The 20,255-nt window shown below is 44.8% G+C and overlaps 2 long non-coding RNA genes across 2 annotated transcripts in view; one reads left to right on the top strand and one right to left on the bottom strand.

Moving 5' to 3' along the window:
* Positions 1 to 5,763: 5,763 nt before the first annotated feature.
* Positions 5,764 to 20,255, bottom strand: part of LOC135393013 (uncharacterized) — a 33,578-nt gene continuing 19,086 nt past the window's right edge. The window contains exons 2-3 of the long non-coding RNA XR_010422377.1: positions 8,971 to 9,188; positions 5,764 to 5,892 (exon numbers count right to left, since the gene is read on the bottom strand). This is a non-coding gene — a long non-coding RNA (uncharacterized LOC135393013). The remainder of the gene's footprint in view (positions 5,893 to 8,970; positions 9,189 to 20,255) is intronic.
* Positions 6,471 to 7,252, top strand: LOC135393012 (uncharacterized). Its single transcript, XR_010422376.1, has 3 exons — positions 6,471 to 6,531; positions 6,644 to 6,718; positions 7,199 to 7,252. It is a non-coding gene; the product is annotated as an uncharacterized LOC135393012 (long non-coding RNA).

Here is a 20,255-nt window from a genome sequence, read left to right as displayed (position 1 = left end):
TTTGTCTTGATATCCTTGTGAACGGCCTTGATGTAATTGTCAATAAGGGGGCTAGTTCTAGAGGAGTCCGGCGTCCAGCTAGAGGGGTTTCGGAAGGGCGCAGCATCTGAGCTAGGTTTATCGTGAAAGAAAGTTTTCAGGTGCATTCTCCTACCTAAGTTGTGCAGATCGTGCAGAATTTCAAATTCATCAATACTACGCTCCGTAGGTACAAAACTGAGACATTTTGAGAGAACACCAAGTTCAGCCTCGTCGAGGGTCACATCAGAAAGATTAAAGACGGTGTTATGGCCAGCCTTCGTGGAAGATGGTTCAGAATTTATCACGTCACAAATGCCATGCGCTAAAATGGGAGATAGAATAAGATCATCACGTTTCGATTTTTTTGGTTTTGATTTCGTGAATTTTCTTCAGCTTATTGGCAGTGAATTCAGAGAGATTAAGAACTTCATGTTGAGAGAGTTGGTTAGCAAGCTGTTTGAGCTGGTTATCAATATCTTTCAAGACGTAAGAACTTTCCTGTCTGAGAATTTTAACTAGTTGGAGCGACGCATTATTGAGAGCGGTAGCCCACTTCGTAGAGCTCAATGGGGAATGGAACTTAAAAGACGGCGTGATGGACAATGATAAACCTTTGGGAATTATACGTTGAGATATACAATCTGTATAAAAACTAAAATTAGACAGGAATCTAGCTTTCCTAGCCAAAAGTTTACGCGCTTTCAAGAAGGGCACTGAATGACGTTCATTGTTCTGTACAAGTCATTGTGTCCGGCCGGACCTGCGTTGTCTAGACTGCTTGCGTGTTGTCATAGGGAAGCGACGGCTAACTCTCCTCTGTGGCCTGGCTGGAGGAGAAGAGCGTACTTGAGCAGACGCACCACGCGAAGTAGAAAAAGTCCTTGGTGAAGAACCCACGTTCACACAGTCAGACACCCCTGGAGATGCATCGGGGTGAAGTGGGGATCGCAGGTGGACTCCGGCACTATGGTTAGCACACTCCGCAGGAGAGAAGCTGATTACGTTGTCAGCGGCTGGAGAAGAGGCCGGGGGACTGTTGATGGGTGAAGCTGGAGCTTGTGGAGAAGAGGTCTTGGGCACAGGGGTTGTAGGAACCAACGCAGGATGGGAAGCAGAAGGGGCTGGTTGGTCGTTGCACGAGTTAAGTGGAGCAAGAACGTTCTTGCTCCACTTAACTCGTGCAACGACCAACCAGCCCCTTCTGCTTCCCATCCTGCGTTGGTTCCTACAACCCCTGTGCCCAAGACCTCTTCTCCACAAGCTCCAGCTTCACCCATCAACAGTCCCCCGGCCTCTTCTCCAGCCGCTGTCAACGTAATCAGCTTCTCTCCTGCGGAGTGTGCTAACCATAGTGCCGGAGTCCACCTGCGATCCCCACTTCACCCCGATGCATCTCCAGGGGTGTCTGACTGTGTGAACGTGGGTTCTTCACCAAGGACTTTTTCTACTTCGCGTGGTGCGTCTGCTCAAGTACGCTCTTCTCCTCCAGCCAGGCCACAGAGGAGAGTTAGCCGTCGCTTCCCTATGACAACACGCAAGCAGTCTAGACAACGCAGGTCCGGCCGGACACAATGACTTGTACAGAACAATGAACGTCATTCAGTGCCCTTCTTGAAAGCGCGTAAACTTTTGGCTAGGAAAGCTAGATTCCTGTCTAATTTTAGTTTTTATACAGATTGTATATCTCAACGTATAATTCCCAAAGGTTTATCATTGTCCATCACGCCGTCTTTTAAGTTCCATTCCCCATTGAGCTCTACGAAGTGGGCTACCGCTCTCAATAATGCGTCGCTCCAACTAGTTAAAATTCTCAGACAGGAAAGTTCTTACGTCTTGAAAGATATTGATAACCAGCTCAAACAGCTTGCTAACCAACTCTCTCAACATGAAGTTCTTAATCTCTCTGAATTCACTGCCAATAAGCTGAAGAAAATTCACGAAATCAAAACCAAAAAAATCGAAACGTGATGATCTTATTCTATCTCCCATTTTAGCGCATGGCATTTGTGACGTGATAAATTCTGAACCATCTTCCACGAAGGCTGGCCATAACACCGTCTTTTATCTTTCTGATGTGACCCTCGACGAGGCTGAACTTGGTGTTCTCTCAAAATGTCTCAGTTTTGTACCTACGGAGCGTAGTATTGATGAATTTGAAATTCTGCACGATCTGCACAACTTAGGTAGGAGAATGCACCTGAAAACTTTCTTTCACGATAAATCTAGCTCAGATGCTGCGCCCTTCCGAAACCCCTCTAGCTGGACGCCGGACTCCTCTAGAACTAGCCCCCTTATTGACAATTACATCAAGGCCGTTCACAAGGATATCAAGACAAATTATTCGAAATCTATTGTACACACTGATAACTTGTCTAATTGTGAGAAAGTAGCGCTACGAAATCTTAAAGCCCGTAATGACATTATTATCAGACCAGCGGACAAGGGTGGCGGTATAGTTGTTCTCAATACATCCGACTACATCGCGGAAGCAGACAGGCAGTTAAGTGACCGCTCATTCTACAGAGCTATCGATCAGGATCCAACCCCTTCCTTTTGTCTTCTTATTAATAAGAAAATTGATGAACTCGTCACTAGTAAACTTATCCCGTCCCATATTTCCAAATTCTTGCGTCCTAAGAACGTTACACCAGGTAATTTTTATCTTTTGATCAAAGTTCATAAACCCAATAACCCTGGGAGACCCATTATTTCAGGAATAAACACACCGACAGAGAAATTATCCTTAGTTGCTGACCACTGCATCAAACACATCCCACCCCTTCTCCCATCCTTTGTCAAAGACACAAACGATTTCCTTTCCAAAATTAACGCTGTCCATGACCATTTCAGTAACCATGGTGACATTTTGTTGGCAACAATGGATGTCGTTTCGCTATACACTAACATTCCCAATGACGAAGGTCTCTCTGCTGTTGAACACTTCCTTAATTCTCACCCTTCCGATATTCTTCCCATGCCCGCTATCATCCCCCTTTTAGAACTAGTTCTTAGCTGTAATAACTTCGTATTCAACGATCAACACTTCGTCCAAATTCATGGCGCTGCCATGGGCTCCCGGGTTTCACCTAATTATGCCAATTTATTCATGGGTCGTTTTGAAAACTCAGCCCTCAATTCTTTCCCCCTTAAGCCACTTATATATCTCAGGTTCATCGACGACATTTTTGTCCTCTGGTCTGGTGATGAGGCATCTCTGCAGTCATTTTTTGATCACTTCAATTCTCTGCATAGCAAAATTAAATTTACCTGTAACTATTCAAGGTCATCCATCAACTTCCTTGATGTGACAGTGTCATGTAAATCTGGTAGGCTGACCACTGAACTATACAAGAAACCAACGGACAAGCGCCAGTATCTCCACTATGAAAGCTATCATCCCAATCACCAGAAAAGGAGTATTCCATATGGTCAGTTCTTGCGCCTGAAACGAATCTGCTCAGATCAGACTGATTTTGTAAAACATGCTCAGCAAATGGTATCTGATTTCGAAAAAAGAAATTACCCATTTGAACTCAACCTTGAAACTCTACCTTGCTCTCAACTCTACCTTGAAACTCCTGTCGCCATTCACTTCAATCAACCTAATCACGATTTTGAAACTGATTTGAAAATTATATTGCTAGAATCTGGGTTCCGTACCGACATTAAACGTAAGAATAGAGAGTCCTACTTAATTTCGCAATTCAAGTGTCTCACACCAAATGGTCTGAATCTTAGTCCTGGCTCGTTATATCCGCTTATGTAAATTTAGTAGCTATATATCTATATTTATTTGTGCACAATTCTTGAATCCCCACTTTCAGTCATCGTCTGGTACTCCGTTAGATAATCCGTAACCTTCCCTTTTGTCCATTCTGGGCCACTCGTTTCCCATACTCCTGACCCCCCTTCCGCGAAACTGGTTGGCGAGCCTTTTTGTTCACAACAACACCTTTTACTGTTCTTAAACGGTTAGAGGTCACTTATCCGTCTGCCCAGCTATTCATTGTACACAGACATGTGGCACCATATCTCCCTTCCTCTTCCCTTTCTTTGTACAGCAGTGTCTATACTATATATACTTATGTGTGTCACCACTTCACTTTGTACCTGAGGAAGCGTGGACCTCCACGCGAAAGCTTGTACAAATTAAACTTAAACAAAAATCTTCAGTGTCGGCTTCTGTATTTTGTTTACAGTATAAAGTGAAGAAACGGAACCCGAGAAAGGAACAGGGGAGTGACGACACATTCTCGAACACAGCAAACCCTTTAATGACAAGAATCACCTAATTACCCAACAACTTCCGAATTGGTGGCGAGGGGGCAACCGACGTCAGACGTACACAGTTTCCCCTTGTGACAATCTCTTTGTATTCCTTTAACAGTCTGGCTACAGGGTCCCGAACAGAATCCAGGACACTTGTCTCGTCGAAAGCTGGGGAACAATTGTTACAAAGCCTAAGATGGGCGACAAGTTTCTCATTATGTGCCAGCTGGCCTTGCCCTTTTGCCATTAAGTTCAATACAGTATGTCTACCTTGTCAATATTTGTGCATATCTTTGCGACGGCCTTTGTGCAAATCCGATCATGCCAGGTTGCAAAGCTTGGACCACGGGAGCACAGTTTCCTTAATCAAACTCCTGTAAGTAAATGAGACCGTGCTTTCAACCATGTGACACAGCTTTTAACAGTTCACTCGCTTCACTTGTCACGAAGAAACATGCATGCTGCTTTAACAGACTTTCCCCCTTTTGCCTGAAAAGGTGTACATATTGTTTACAATGTCAGGGGACAACTTCCCTCAGGAAGTAATTCTGGAATGGTTTGACTTCGCCTGCAACAGAAGAGTGCTTTCTTGCCTCTCCCAACTTGCAGCTCCAAATTTGGCACTTGCACATTAACTGGACACTTCCAAAGGCGCGCTTCCAATATTATGGTCTATGTCAGCCTTGTGCAAAGAAAATTATCCAATAGCAACCTTATGTTAGCCTGGGGTACCCAAAACAGACATGCAGCTAATGGACAACTTATGTGAGCTGTGCAGCTTTGTATTACTTCGTCAACATCATTGTCAACGTGATTTTCAACTACCTGCTCTGTTTCAGTGTTCGAACATCCCAGACAACCGATGGTTAGAACTTTTTGTCTGCGACTCATCAGCAAAAGTTTGCTCATATGTTAGGTTCGCTATCCTTTGGCATAAATTACAAATTAATCGTGCGCAACGATCAGGACAAATTGCTCCCCTTTTTGCAGATTAGGTTTAATTTATTCCCTTCTATTTTTGCAATAGTAAAGGCAAGTACGAAAAGTCTCATTACCACATCTTATTCAGTATCTGGTTCCAACGTTTCTATGTGTCGGAAGTAAATTGTAGAGTGAAGTGCAGGTCGATCTATCTCACGTTGGTACTTCACCACCCTCACTTTTTGAATGGTAGTTTTCACGTGTTCCAGCTGAAAGTCACTGGCATCCTCGCTGCTTTAGACAGGTGTTTGACGTGTCGAGCCGTGGCATGACCTGAATATGACAAGAACAATAAGATGACACCAGAAGCAATAGAGAGAGCAATCCCAGACTGAACCAATGCTACACAATACGATACGCTGCATAGCAGCGCTTACAGTTGGCCTGATATTAAACAGCAGCGTTTAACATCAAGATTGCTGCGTTTCAATAGTATCTCACACAGTTATTGACACAGAAAACGCATCACTTACCATTTCCTTTTCCCGCGAAATGAGCATGGACGAATCATACAAGCGTAGTGGGAGCTGCCATATTTAATATGCGCCGCAACGCCCCCACCTTTGTTAGGTGGATATCATATGAGTAAATATAAATTTATCTTTCTTTCCATCTTTCAGTCTGAAAAGAATCCATCATTATTGGTGTACAAATTAAATTATGCTACACATGCTACCTAAATCGTGGTTAATACGTTTGTCTGTTTGTAGCGCAATATACTGGGGTTTGGTTTGAATCTTTGAAACTATTTAATTTAATAATGATATTTAATAATTAATTTAATAATTAATAATTTAATATTTAATTTAATGAATGTTCTGCACGAACATCGTAAGTTTCAGGCATGCTAACCCCCGGTTTAAAAATATATTTGGAGCAGCACGGCTATAGCACGGCAGTCGATGCCATCGCCCCATCGCCACGATCATCATTATCGTGGTCACCGTGGTGGTCACTGCGTCACTGGTCAGTCACACTGCCTGGTGGACAGCTGTGGACGGCGCAGGAAACGAAAGTGAAGTTTGGCGGGCTCGTATGGTCTACTGTCGTGCACTGAGGTATTGAACTTCTTCCTTACAAGTATTGTTATGAGTTACGGGTCCAAGGCCAAGCGGGAAATCAGTGGCCCACCGTCAATATCGCTAATAACTACAAGTAGCGTTTCTATATTAATTAGAAGTTGGGTAATTGTCCTTTCAGGTGACAGACACAGCAACACATCATCGAACGTCGGAAGTTCGCTGCCTCAACTGTTTCCAGGTCCATATCATTAATAGTATCAGTGCATTAACCATAACATTATCGAAATCACAAGTCCGAGTACACTATTGCTACTCCATTTTTTATCTGTTGTTATGCTTTTACAACACAGATGGCGAAGCTGATGCAGCATGTCAAAGTGAAAAGCTCCCAGGAACACGTAGGCAACGCTGTACTTCATCTGCACGTATGAAATCCATTTTGTACGACGTGTCGTTTTTGTATGCCACTGGCCATGAGAGCAAAGGCCTATGATAGCCTACATAATATGCAGTAACTGCAGCATGGTCAAGGAGGGATAACTTGAAGGCATAACTTGTAAGACAATTATGATAAATGGGGCAGAATGTTCCTAGGTTTTACGTTTGTCCAAATACAGTGTTGAAAATACGTAACTAGTGACTGTATCAAACAACTCAGGGAAAAGAGGTGCTGACGCCAGGAATCGAACCTGGGTCTTCTGGGTCTTCTTGGATGGGTTCGATTCCTGGCGTCAGCACCTCTTTTCCCTGAATTGTTTGATTTCGTTAATTTCTGGGCGTTTGAGGCTTACTGTCTGTGTCGTCCCTAATTGTGGTCTGCCTCTGCCAATTCTCGTTGTGTTTGTAGTAACTAGTTATTTGCAGTAAATTTCTTCAAAAAGCAATCGTCAGTCATTGGGACGCAGGTTGTCAAGAATGTTATCCAGAAGCGTATACGAAGAGGGGAGTCAAGTCCTGTAAACAGAAGTGCAGAGACCGACACTGAAGATTTTTCAATGAAAAAATGGCTAGGAAGGAAGTGAGCTGGTGATGGTGATGCATAATGTAAAACCCCGAGGCTAGGGAACACGAAGTCTCAAACACAGCTGAAAATTTTACTTCACGTAGAAGAATATATACACAAACAGAGGGAAGAGAAATAATCAGTTGAGGACATAATAGGAGGTCAGTTCGGGCGAACGAGAAGTCTGCTCAAGGCCAGACCGAGGATTATGCAGGGTTGCTCACACAGTTCCCACTAGAGGTTATGCATAGGTTCTCTCTCAAAAGCCTTCTGTGAGGGTCCACTTCAGAATCCTCCACAATTGTTTCATCCCATAGAGGGAAGCAATCTGAGCATTCCTCCAAATGCTTGGCAATTTCGGAATATGAAGCTTTATATTTACTTTTAATGAATGCTCTTTCACACGATCATTTAATCAACGTTTTGTCTGGACAGTATAACAGAAACCACAAGCTAGGGGGATATGATAAACAACGTTAGAAGAACAGGGGACAAACTTGTTCTGGTGATTCTTGCAAGTAACTTCAGGTTTCGCGAAAGGCATGAGGCGATCAAGATGGAAGTTATTCTTGAAAACAAGGTTGACTTGAAATTTCTTCGGAACTGTCAATAAATTGTGAGACACTTTGAAGTGTCTCGAAGAAATTTCAAGTCAACCTTGTTTTCAAGAATAACTTCCGTCTTGATCGCCTCATGCCTTTCGTGACACCTGACGTTACTTGCAAGAATCAACGGAGCACATTTGTCCCCTGTTCTTCAAACGTTGTTTATCAGATCCCCCTAGCTTGTGGTTTCTGTTATATTGGCCAGACGAAACGTTGCTTAAATGATCGTCTGAGAGAGCATTGATTAAAAGTAAAAAATAAAGCTTCATATTTCGAAATTGCCAAGCATTTGGAGGAATGCTCAGACTGCTTCCCTCTATGGGATGAAACAATTGTGGAGGATTCTGAAGTGGACCCTCACAGAAGGCTTTTGAGAGAGACCCTATGCATAACCTCTAGTGGGAACTGTGTGAGCAACCCTGCATAATCCTCAGTCCGGCCTTGAGCAGACTTCTCGTTCTCCTGAACTGACTTCCTATTATGTCCTCAACTGATTATTTCTCTTCCCTCTGTTTGTGTATATATTCTTGTATGTGAAGTAAAATTTTGAGCTGTGTTTGAGACTTTGTGTTGTGTCTGTCCCTTCACGTTCCCTTAGTCTTTAGGTTTTACATTATGTATGAAGATTTTTGTTTAGGTTTAATTTATACAAGCTTCCTCAGGTGCAAAGTGAAGTGGTAATTATCCAGGTAGAAGTGCCTCAGCCGGCACGTGAATATTGGCGTCAAATATCTTTTTGTCCTAATCTTAAGGGCAAAGTGCAGCGGTTGTCTTGTAATCATGTAAATAAAGTAGTAAAGGCTTGCCAGTTCTGCCCCTGTTAATTCAGATAATTCAGCTTGTTTGATAGGTCCCGTCAAACATACATGCATTTGTATGAAAGCAAATGCTCGTTAATTCGTATTCGTACAAAATTTGATATGCATCACGTAATGCGGAGCCCATGACACATAATCGGCTCAGCTGCTTGTTCTGTGGAAAAGAGCAGTGCATTCCATTGGGAAAGGCCATCATTCGATCTTTTTTTTTTCCTCCTGTGGTGCATCATCATGTCTCGTAGTGTGCTAACCTTGTCATTCATAAGCTGTGCTTCCGCATTTCCCCTCTCTCCTCTTGACGGAGCACCATTTCCCCTTGGTTGCACGCACAAGGATATTCTCCCACACAATAACCCGTTCTAAGTGGTCAGCCGCTGCCTGCGCAGGCACTGTAGTTTTGCTGTGGTTGCATAGGGGGCCCGACGCTGCACCCAGTTGTCTTCGCCTCTTCGGTTGATGCACGTGCTTCCTGCGGGAATTTTGAAATATGGCTGACATTTTCTTTCACAAACTTGCCGCTCCCGCACAAGATATCTTACGAAAAGCAGCCTTTCCTAGACCAAAACAAACCTGCGTACGTGCAACATGTGTTTTCATTTTTCTTGCATTTTTGAGTGCTAATTTGTTATTTCGAAAACACGGATAATTTGGAATTTTTTAATGGTCCCTTGGAATTAGAATTAACAATAATTTGTCACCTGTCACCAAAAATGTTGAAAGAATTGCCTGTTTGTCTTCTCCTTGTGCGTACTTGTCGAAGTCAACATATTTTGCCAACAAGTTCCAACCTGTGAATTGTTGTAATTCGCAGCTGAAGTCCATACAGAACCCCGTACGAAGAAACACAAGAACGCTATGCCTATGTCTCACGAAGGTAGGTATGCTTTCAAGATAACTCATCAGGAACGAGTTAATCACTGGTTCGTGAGCAAGTGTGCTGCTATCACATGTTCATGAAGTTCCAGTACTTGCATTCGCAGATAAATAATTTTGACAGATGAAATTTTGACACTAGTGTGAATATGCAATTATTAATTATGTTTGACTTTTAAGTTATGACACCAGACGTTCCATTAGAATTTCAGCATCAAGTCATACGAATCCTTAACATCATCCGGTTGACTCAGCAACAGCACACGCATGTGCTGGAAGTAATCTGCGGGCAACGAACTACTTGTCTTGATGAGGCATGTGCCTCCACTTCCCTCAACCAGGCACCGTTCAACACGTCAGAGGCACTTGAGAACTTCAACGATTCCTTAAGCGACAGGAAACAGGGTCAGCTGGTGAGTATTTTTTTTAGTATTCGGCTTTAACATTGGTTACTCTCTCAGTTGGCACTTTTCTTTCTGTATTGTGACCATTCTTAAGGGAAGGATTCTGCTCTGTAACATGTATTTTGGTGGAAATAATCTCATCATGCAAATTGTGTTTTAATATCCCCCATAAAATATATTGCCAAAATGATTTTTTACATAATAAATAAAAATGAAATAAATCTTAAACAAATCTGGAAACTGACATTTTTAGGGACAGTTTGTTAAAAAAAAGTTCTGGTTCTGCATTTTGGACAGGTGGCACGAAACAGGAACACTCCTGGTGTTACGTTGGTTAGTGTTACTTTTCTGGATCGTGGACCTTTCACATGCTGAAGCAGTTGCTTCCATTTCTTGCTGTTCCACATTATGAGGTGTGCATATTGCAATATTCACAGCAGTCAGAGTATGTGGGGTTCATTAGTGTTTGTCATTAATGCAGGAACGGTGGTCAAGCAAGAGTAATACGCTGTTTTTAGGTCAAATCGCTCATAACAATGCAATTTCTGATTAACACTCAAATTATGATGCACCATAATTTATCAAAATGTACTGCACAAGTGAAAACCTGCTTGAGTGATGCACACCTCGTTATGATCTTACTCTAATAAGACCTCTTTGTGATATGATAGTTAACTAAGACTGGATCACAGGGGCTCATGCAGTCATCCATGGTGAAACTCACGTGCTCAAGCGATACTGATACTAATTACATCTGTTGCGGAAACATGTACTGTATGCAACAGATTGGTTTGTGGTTTGGATTATATTGCAACAGAATGACCCAAGAAAGCAGTGAACAGGCACAGTGGTTTGTAGACCAATGTCTCTAGACCACGTTTTCCAGAATGTGTAAAAAAACCACAGGCAATTCTGTTCTCCATGGTATTTTCCTGTACGCATCCAGTAGTGAAGGTTCCTCTCATGTGACTTGACGATGGCTATGGGTTAGCTTAGATACTATCTTGTGGGCTTACTACGCCATTGCTGTGGTAGTGCGTATTTGCTTTCTGACCTATGGTCTTTACAAATCCCACAGATTAATGAATTTGCCCAGTTCGGGGGCACAGACATTGGACAAGCAACAAGGAATATACTGACCTACTTACTCACTGACTCTGTGGCCATGGAATTTAGTTGGCTTGGGCAGAAGGGTAAAAAGATGTTCAGCCTCCTCAAGTTTCCTTCACTTATTTTTCGTAAGTATCAGTGTGTATGCATACAGGGATACAAATTGCAGTGCTGCTTGCCTGTCATTGTGTATGCGTTGTGTGTGTGGTTGGACCTCTAAAGAATATGTACGTAACAAAGTATTGGGTGTGATGTAGGCAGAGTTGTGCCTAACTCGTTACTTGGTAACAGTTACTTTTTTGGTAACGAAGTAACGATTCAGTTACTTTTTCAAAAATGGTAATAATAACGGAATCAGTTACAAAAATTGGTAACTCGTTACTGACGTTACTCGTTCCTTTTCTTCAGCGCGGGGGAGAACATGTCGGCACTTCGTATGCCGCAATGTGTGCAGATTTGACCTGTGTGACCCACGACCACGTGTGACTCAAAGTATTATTGCAGTACCTCACTGGATGTGTTGTTGACGTGCTGAATCGTCTTAAACGAAGGCCCTTGTCTGTTCTCTTGTTTCCGTAATCTCCGACCACTAGAATGGGCACCGAGAATGGGCACCAATTGTGCTATGGCTACAAAAAACGCGTTTCGACTTATAGCCTTTTCTTGTCTTTGCTAAGCTACTGAGCGCCCTAAATTATGACGCAGCCCCTCGTCTGTTTTGGGGGACCGTTGGTGATCGGTTGGACGAAAACCGGTGTCTTCTCGTGTGTTTTCATAATCATCAATCACCCCCACTTCGGAAATGTAAATTTCGAGTATCGGCTTCTTCTGAAGTGCAGTTCCTCACTAATAAAGGGTTGTAGGCAAGTGATGGTACGTTTGTTGGCTCCTTTAACTATGCGACGGCAACGTAAAACAAACTCGTTATCTGTGACGAGAACTCGTTACTTTTGTACGTTGGTAACGAGTAACGTATTTAGTTACTTTTTTCTGAGGCAACGAGTAACGGTATTTAGTTCCTTTTTTTTTGCTAACGGGCACAAGTCTGGACGTAGGGAAAGAAAATTTGGCAAGTTTGTGTGTCATTTCAGTGAAAGTCCCACTTCAATAACAAACATGATTCAATATTTCATGCAGTACAACTCACAGTGAACCACTTTGACCTTTTCATGTCCCAAATTTTCTTAGTGAGCAAGATGATCTTTCAACAGTGCAAGCTTTGAGTCCATCAAATCATCTGGTTTGCAAAAATATGCTCATTCATTATGGGCTGGTACTCTTACTGCAGTATGCACAGGTAAAAATGACAAGCCAATGAGGATCAAATCCAAAAACTGGTGGCTCATGCCACGAAATGAAAGAACGCAAGCTACCACACACTCAAAGTCTACGTCAATGGAATAGCCTTGTCTTGTCTATTTTGACTCAGTGTTCACGTGTTTTGTCTGTGTTCCCAAACTTAACTAATGCTACATATATGGAGCATGTCTCTCTTTTTCAGCAAGTCGTTCCTCATTTTCTCGTGAATCAGCTTGACTTTGACAGTTCTGCTGTTTTACTACACCTACGTACTTTCTTTTGTATTCATTTTCCTAGAAGGATCTTGCTTATATTAACTGTGGTCATACTTACTCGTACTAAAATGTAGTTGCATGAATTGAAGCTCTTGCTTTACTTTTCATAACACCAGACTTCATGACTATGAATTTTAAAAGTTCAATCTTTCGTGTCAAATGGAGCTCATTTTTGAATCTGTTCAGTTTCACAGACGCCGTGAGAAGAAACAAAAAGCTTTCAACTGCCACACGATGCGAGCTAGAAAACTTCATCAAGTCGTGGCTCCGCCACGCGAAAGAAAGGCATCAAGCACCAAGAAGGCAGCATACTGATGAGGACGAAAACTAGAAAATGGAGATGACGGACAAAAAAAACTCAGGTGTTTCGTCACGAGACATGGACCCTATGTCACCTCCGAACGTTTGGCTTTTTCTTTTTTAGCTGTTTGTTTTTGTCTGTGAACCATATACAATTTTCACTCCTTTTATACATATGCACATGAAGTGCAGATTTAAGCGATCTAGAAGGAAGCATTTTTTTACATGTGCTGTAAAAGTGTACATTTATGCCGTTCATACCATCTAAAGATTGCTACCAAAGTACAGCAAGGAAGCTATACTGTACACTTCTTTTTTTTCCTTTAGTAATTTCGTTGCACTCCAGAAAAGAGTCACGATGCATAGTGTTTTTTCATTCAGTACAGAGTGCCTCACAAAGAGGGCGGGAAAAGGAAACCAGAAGATGTCTTTGTAGTGTTTGTGTTAGCAACAGGTGCTACGTTAAAAGTAGCACCTGTGTCTCACAGAAGCCCCACAAAGACAGCATTTGGCTTCCTGATCTTGCTCTGTTTGTGAAGCGTTTGGTATTGAACAGGAGAGGACACATTGGATTGTGCATCAGTGTCTTTGAATTAAGCGAAACGGACCACACTTAACTGACTAATGTAACAACCATATATTGTACCTTTTAATTGTTCTGAACTGTGGAACAGTGTCCATTTTTAACTCTTTTTTCATTTATATTGCACATGATGTTGCTTCCTTGTTTTCCTAAGTGCTTTCCAGAGCACAGTGGCCACCAATGTGAACAAGTACTTAACCCCAGCGTCTGTAATGCTGCCCCCATTTTTAGAGCAGCAAAGTAGTAGTTCTGTTCTCTTTGTGATATATTTAATACGGGTAGTTGAGGGACATGACTGACACGTATTTCAGCATCCAACACTTCAAAACAAATGCACTGCCGTGCTTATTGTCATACGTCGTACCTGCTCCAACTTATTTTTCAGTATGAAACAGTGCTCCAGTAGTTGCTACACCTGGGGGGGGGGGGGGGTAGTGGCTGTGACACACTACTTTAGCGTCACATTAAGTTTAAGGTGTTTCTTGGGTAATGTATCAAAGCTTTTGGAGCTCATCTCACGTGCACTGGCATACAAAGACCTAATTGTAGCCTTATTGAAGTACGTGCCTCATTTTAAGCAGTTCTAGTCATGTTCATGGTATTGTTGACCAGGGAGTTCTTTTTATAGACTAGCTTGGAGATGCAAGAGTAGCTTAATTATCCTGTTAGTGGTACACATTCCAATGACCTGCATAGGAATACTGTGATATGTTAAGTGCTTTAAAAATAAACAGTTTCCTTTAAGCAATCAAAAGTACTGTTTCCTCATATCATTAAGGTACACACACAAAAGGTTTGGTATACACACTGTGATGAATGAAGACAGACTGACACAGACGAGTTCTCTCTCTGACTCATCGCCATGTGTAACGTTAACCAACAAGTTCTTCATATCCGATTGCACGATTTCGTATGTGCCCGCGCCTGTATTAGCAACCAGTGTTTTGGAACATCAAGAGTGTTTTTTCCTCTGAGTGGCTGTTGTTTTGCAGCTATCAGTATTCATACGCAGCTTACTATACCTCGGTTATTCAGAAGATAACATTCTCGGCTTTAAGAAACATCATTGGGATTTTTGGAATTGCTTGTACTTGTGCGAGCTACAATTAAAGGGACAGCACGAGGCCAAACCAGTCCAGAAAACGTCCCCTTGCAATTATTGCTGAAGTCCTCAGCACGTAAAATTGAGGTCATGACGATGTTTTGCATGTGGAAGATTATGTCCGAACAACGGCCTGATCGTCCGGAAATGACGTCTTTTTGGATCACAGGAGGAGATACTGGGATACGTGTCTGGCAGAACCAACAAAGTCCTATGAATGTCTTCGGGGTCTAAGCGGATATTATGAGGACGTCTGAATATCCGATTTCAGACATCCTCAAGACATTTCAGAAACATTGCTGGTTGTCTGGGTACTGCTTTTTGAGACAAGGGCAGTGCCAGGCAATCTTCAGGATCTACACTTCGTGTTATCGCCGGCTGTTATCCCGACGAATACAACGCTTCTACACATGATTCACTATCAGCAGCAACGAGCGACTTCTGCAGAGGCGACACCTACGAAGCCTATACATACCGGCTCGACACCCTTCCTCGACAGTGGGCTTGGCGCATCAGTGGGCAGAATGCCTCATGTGTTTACTCTGTTCTTTCAGTCTCTACTGCTTTTTGAGACAAGGGCAGTGCCAGGCAATCTTCAGGATCTACACTTCGTGTTATCGCCGCCTGTTATCCCGACGAATACAACGCTCCTACACATGGTTCACTATCAGCCGCAATGAGCGACTTCTGCAGAGGCGACACCTACGAGGCCTATATATACCGGCTCGACACCCTTCCTCGACAGTGGGCTTGGCGCATCAGTGGGCAGAATGCCTCATGTGTTTACTCTGTTCTTTCAGTCTCTACTGCTTTTTGAGACAAGGGCAGTGCCAGGCAATCTTCAGGATCTACACTTCGTGTTATCGCCGCCTGTTATCCCGACGAATACAACGCTTCTACACATGGTTCACTATCAGCCGCAATGAGCGACTTCTGCAGAGGCGACACCTACGAGGCCTATATATACCGGCTCGACACCCTTCCTCGACAGTGGGCTTGGCGCATCAGTGGGCAGAATGCCTCATGTGTTTACTCTGTTCTTTCAGTCTCTACTGCTTTTTGAGACAAGGGCAGTGCCAGGCAATCTTCAGGATCTACACTTCGTGTTATCACCGCCTGTTATCCCGACGAATACAACGCTTCTACACATGGTTCACTATCAGCAGCAACGAGCGACTTCTGCAGAGGCGACACCTACGAGGCCTATATATACCGGCTCGACACCCTTCCTCGACAGTGGGCTTGGCGCATCAGTGGGCAGAATGCCTCATGTGTTTACTCTGTTCTTTCAGTCTCTACTGCTTTTTGAGACAAGGGCAGTGCCAGGCAATCTTCAGGATCTACACTTCGTGTTATCGCCGCCTGTTATCCCGACGAATACAACGCTTCTACACATGGTTCACTATCAGCCGCAATGAGCGACTTCTGCAGAGGCGACACCTACGAGGCCTATATATACCGGCTCGACACCCTTCCTCGACAGTGGGCTTGGCGCATCAGTGGGCAGAATGCCTCATGTGTTTACTCTGTTCTTTCAGTCTCTACTGCTTTTTGAGACAAGGGCAGTGCCAGGCAATCTTCAGGATCTACACTTCGTGTTATCACCGCCTGTTATCCCGACGAATACAACGCTTCTACACATGGTTCACTATCAGCAGCAACGAGCGACTTCTGCAGAGGCGACACCTACGAGGCCTATATATACCGGCTCGACACCCTTCCTCGACAGTGGGCTTGGCGCATCAGTGGGCAGAATGCCTCATGTGTTTACTCTGTTCTTTCAGTCTCTACTGCTTTTTGAGACAAGGGCAGTGCCAGGCAATCTTCAGGATCTACACTTCGTGTTATCACCGCCTGTTATCCCGACGAATACAACGCTTCTACACATGGTTCACTATCAGCAGCAACGAGCGACTTCTGCAGAGGCGACACCTACGAGGCCTATATATACCGGCTCGACACCCTTCCTCGACAGTGGGCTTGGCGCATCAGTGAGCAGAATGCCTCATATGTTTACTCTGTTCTTTCAGTCTCTACTGCTTTTTGAGACAAGGGCAGTGCCAGGCAATCTTCAGGATCTACACTTCGTGTTATCGTCGCCTGTTATACCGACGAATACAACGCTTCTACACATGGTTCACTATCAGCAGCAACGAGCGACTTCTGCAGAGGCGACACCTACGAGGCCTATATATACCGGCTCGACACCCTTCCTCGACAATGGGCTTGGCGCATCAGTGGGCAGAATGCCTCATGTGTTTACTCTGTTCTTTCAGTCTCTACTGCTTTTTGAGACAAGGGCAGTGCCAGGCAACCTTCAGGATCTACACTTCGTGTTATCGCCGCCTGTTATCCCGACGAATACAACGCTTCTTCCACATGGTTCACTATCAGCAGCAACGAGCGACTTCTGCAGAGGCGACACCTACGAGGCCTATATATACCGGCTCGACACCCTTCCTCGACAGTGGGCTTGGCGCATCAGTGGGCAGAATGCCTCATGTGTTTAGTCTGTTCTTTCAGTCTCTACTGCTTTTTGAGACAAGGGCAGTGCCAGGCAATCTTCAGGATTTACACTTCGTGTTATCGCCGCCTGTTATCCCGACGAATACAACGCTTCTACACATGGTTCACTATCAGCAGCAACGAGCGACTTCTGCAGAGGCGACACCTACGAGGCCTATATATACCGGCTCGACACCCTTCCTCGACAGTGGGCTTGGCGCATCAGTGGGCAGAATGCCTCATGTGTTTACTCTGTTCTTTCAGTCTCTACTGCTTTTTGAGACAAGGGCAGTGCCAGGCAACCTTCAGGATCTACACTTCGTGTTATCGCCGCCTGTTATCCTGACGAATACAACGCTTCTACACATGGTTCACTATCAGCAGCAACGAGCGACTTCTGCAGAGCGACACCTACGAGGCCTATATATACCGGCTCGACACCCTTCCTCGACAGTGGGCTTGGCGCATCAGTGGGCAGGATGCCTCATGTGTTTACTCTGTTCTTTCAGTCTCTACTGCTTTTTGAGACAAGGGCAGTGCCAGGCAATCTTCAGGATCTACACTTCGTGTTATCGCCGCCTGTTATCCCGACGAGTACAACGCTTCTACACATGGTTCACTATCAGCAGCAACGAGCGACTTCTGCAGAGGCGACACCTACGAGGCCTATATATACCGGCTCGACACCCTTCCTCGACAGTGGGCTTGGCGCATCAGTGGGCAGAATGCCTCATGTGTTTACTCTGTTCTTTCAGTCTCTACTGCTTTTTGAGACAAGGGCAGTGCCAGGCAATCTTCAGGATCTACACTTCGTGTTATCGCCGCCTGTTATCCCGACGAGTACAACGCTTCTACACATGGTTCACTATCAGCAGCAACGAGCGACTTCTGCAGAGGCGACACCTACGAGGCCTATATATACCGGCTCGACACCCTTCCTCGACAGTGGGCTTGGCGCATCAGTGGGCAGAATGCCTCATGTGTTTACTCTGTTCTTTCAGTCTCTACTGCTTTTTGAGACAAGGGCAGTGCCAGGCAACCTTCAGGATCTACACTTCGTGTTATCTCCGCCTGTTATCCTGACGAATACAACGCCTCTACACATGGTTCACTATCAGCAGCAACGAGCGACTTCTGCAGAGGCGACACCTACGAGGCCTATATATACCGGCTCGACACCCTTCCTCGACAGTGGGCTTGGCGCATCAGTGGGCAGGATGCCTCATGTGTTTACTCTGTTCTTTCAGTCTCTACTGCTTTTTGAGACAAGGGCCGTGCCAGGCAATCTTCAGGATCTACACTTCGTGTTATCGCCGCCTGTTATCCCGACGAATACAACGCTTCTACACATGGTTCACTATCAGCCGCAATGAGCGACTTCTGCAGAGGCGACACCTACGAGGCCTATATATACCGGCTCGACACCCTTCCTCGACAGTGGGCTTGGCGCATCAGTGGGCAGAATGCCTCATGTGTTTACTCTGTTCTTTCAGTCTCTACTGCTTTTTGAGACAAGGGCAGTGCCAGGCAATCTTCAGGATCTACACTTCGTGTTATCACCGCCTGTTATCCCGACGAATACAACGCTTCTACACATGGTTCACTATCAGCAGCAACGAGCGACTTCTGCAGAGGCGACACCTACGAGGCCTATATATACCGGCTCGACACCCTTCCTCGACAGTGGGCTTGGCGCATCAGTGGGCAGAATGCCTCATGTGTTTACTCTGTTCTTTCAGTCTCTACTGCTTTTTGAGACAAGGGCAGTGCCAGGCAACCTTCAGGATCTACACTTCGTGTTATCGCCGCCTGTTATCCCGACGAATACAACGCTTCTTCCACATGGTTCACTATCAGCAGCAACGAGCGACTTCTGCAGAGGTGACACCTACGAGGCCTATATATACCGGCTCGACACCCTTCCTCGACAGTGGGCTTGGCGCATCAGTGGGCAGAATGCCTCATGTGTTTACTCTGTTCTTTCAGTCTCTACTGCTTTTTGAGACAAGGGCAGTGCCAGGCAACCTTCAGGATCTACACTTCGTGTTATCGCCGCCTGTTATCCCGACGAATACAACGCTTCTACATATGGTTCACTATCAGCAGCAACGAGCGACTTCTGCAGAGGCGACACCTACGAGGCCTATATATACCGGCTCGACACCCTTCCTCGACAGTGGGCTTGGCGCATCAGTGGGCAGAATGCCTCATGTGTTTACTCTGTTCTTTCAGTCTCTACTGCTTTTTGAGACAAGGGCAGTGCCAGGCAACCTTCAGGATCTACACTTCGTGTTATCGCCGCCTGTTATCCCGACGAATACAACGCTTCTACACATGGTTCACTATCAGCCGCAATGAGCGACTTCTGCAGAGGCGACACCTACGAGGCCTATATATACCGGCTCGACACCCTTCCTCGACAGTGGGCTTGGCGCATCAGTGGGCAGAATGCCTCATGTGTTTACTCTGTTCTTTCAGTCTCTACTGCTTTTTGAGACAAGGGCAGTGCCAGGCAATCTTCAGGATCTACACTTCGTGTTATCACCGCCTGTTATCCCGACGAATACAACGCTTCTACACATGGTTCACTATCAGCAGCAACGAGCGACTTCTGCAGAGGCGACACCTACGAGGCCTATATATACCGGCTCGACACCCTTCCTCGACAGTGGGCTTGGCGCATCAGTGGGCAGAATGCCTCATGTGTTTACTCTGTTCTTTCAGTCTCTACTGCTTTTTGAGACAAGGGCAGTGCCAGGCAACCTTCAGGATCTACACTTCGTGTTATCGCCGCCTGTTATCCCGACGAATACAACGCTTCTTCCACATGGTTCACTATCAGCAGCAACGAGCGACTTCTGCAGAGGTGACACCTACGAGGCCTATATATACCGGCTCGACACCCTTCCTCGACAGTGGGCTTGGCGCATCAGTGGGCAGAATGCCTCATGTGTTTACTCTGTTCTTTCAGTCTCTACTGCTTTTTGAGACAAGGGCAGTGCCAGGCAACCTTCAGGATCTACACTTCGTGTTATCGCCGCCTGTTATCCCGACGAATACAACGCTTCTACATATGGTTCACTAT

The sequence above is a fragment of the Ornithodoros turicata genome, chromosome 4, assembly GCF_037126465.1.
Source record: "Ornithodoros turicata isolate Travis chromosome 4, ASM3712646v1, whole genome shotgun sequence".
Lineage (NCBI taxonomy): Eukaryota > Metazoa > Arthropoda > Arachnida > Ixodida > Argasidae > Ornithodoros > Ornithodoros turicata.
The sequence above is the reverse complement of the archived record's forward strand: the minus strand, read 5'-3'. Positions and strand labels throughout refer to the sequence as shown.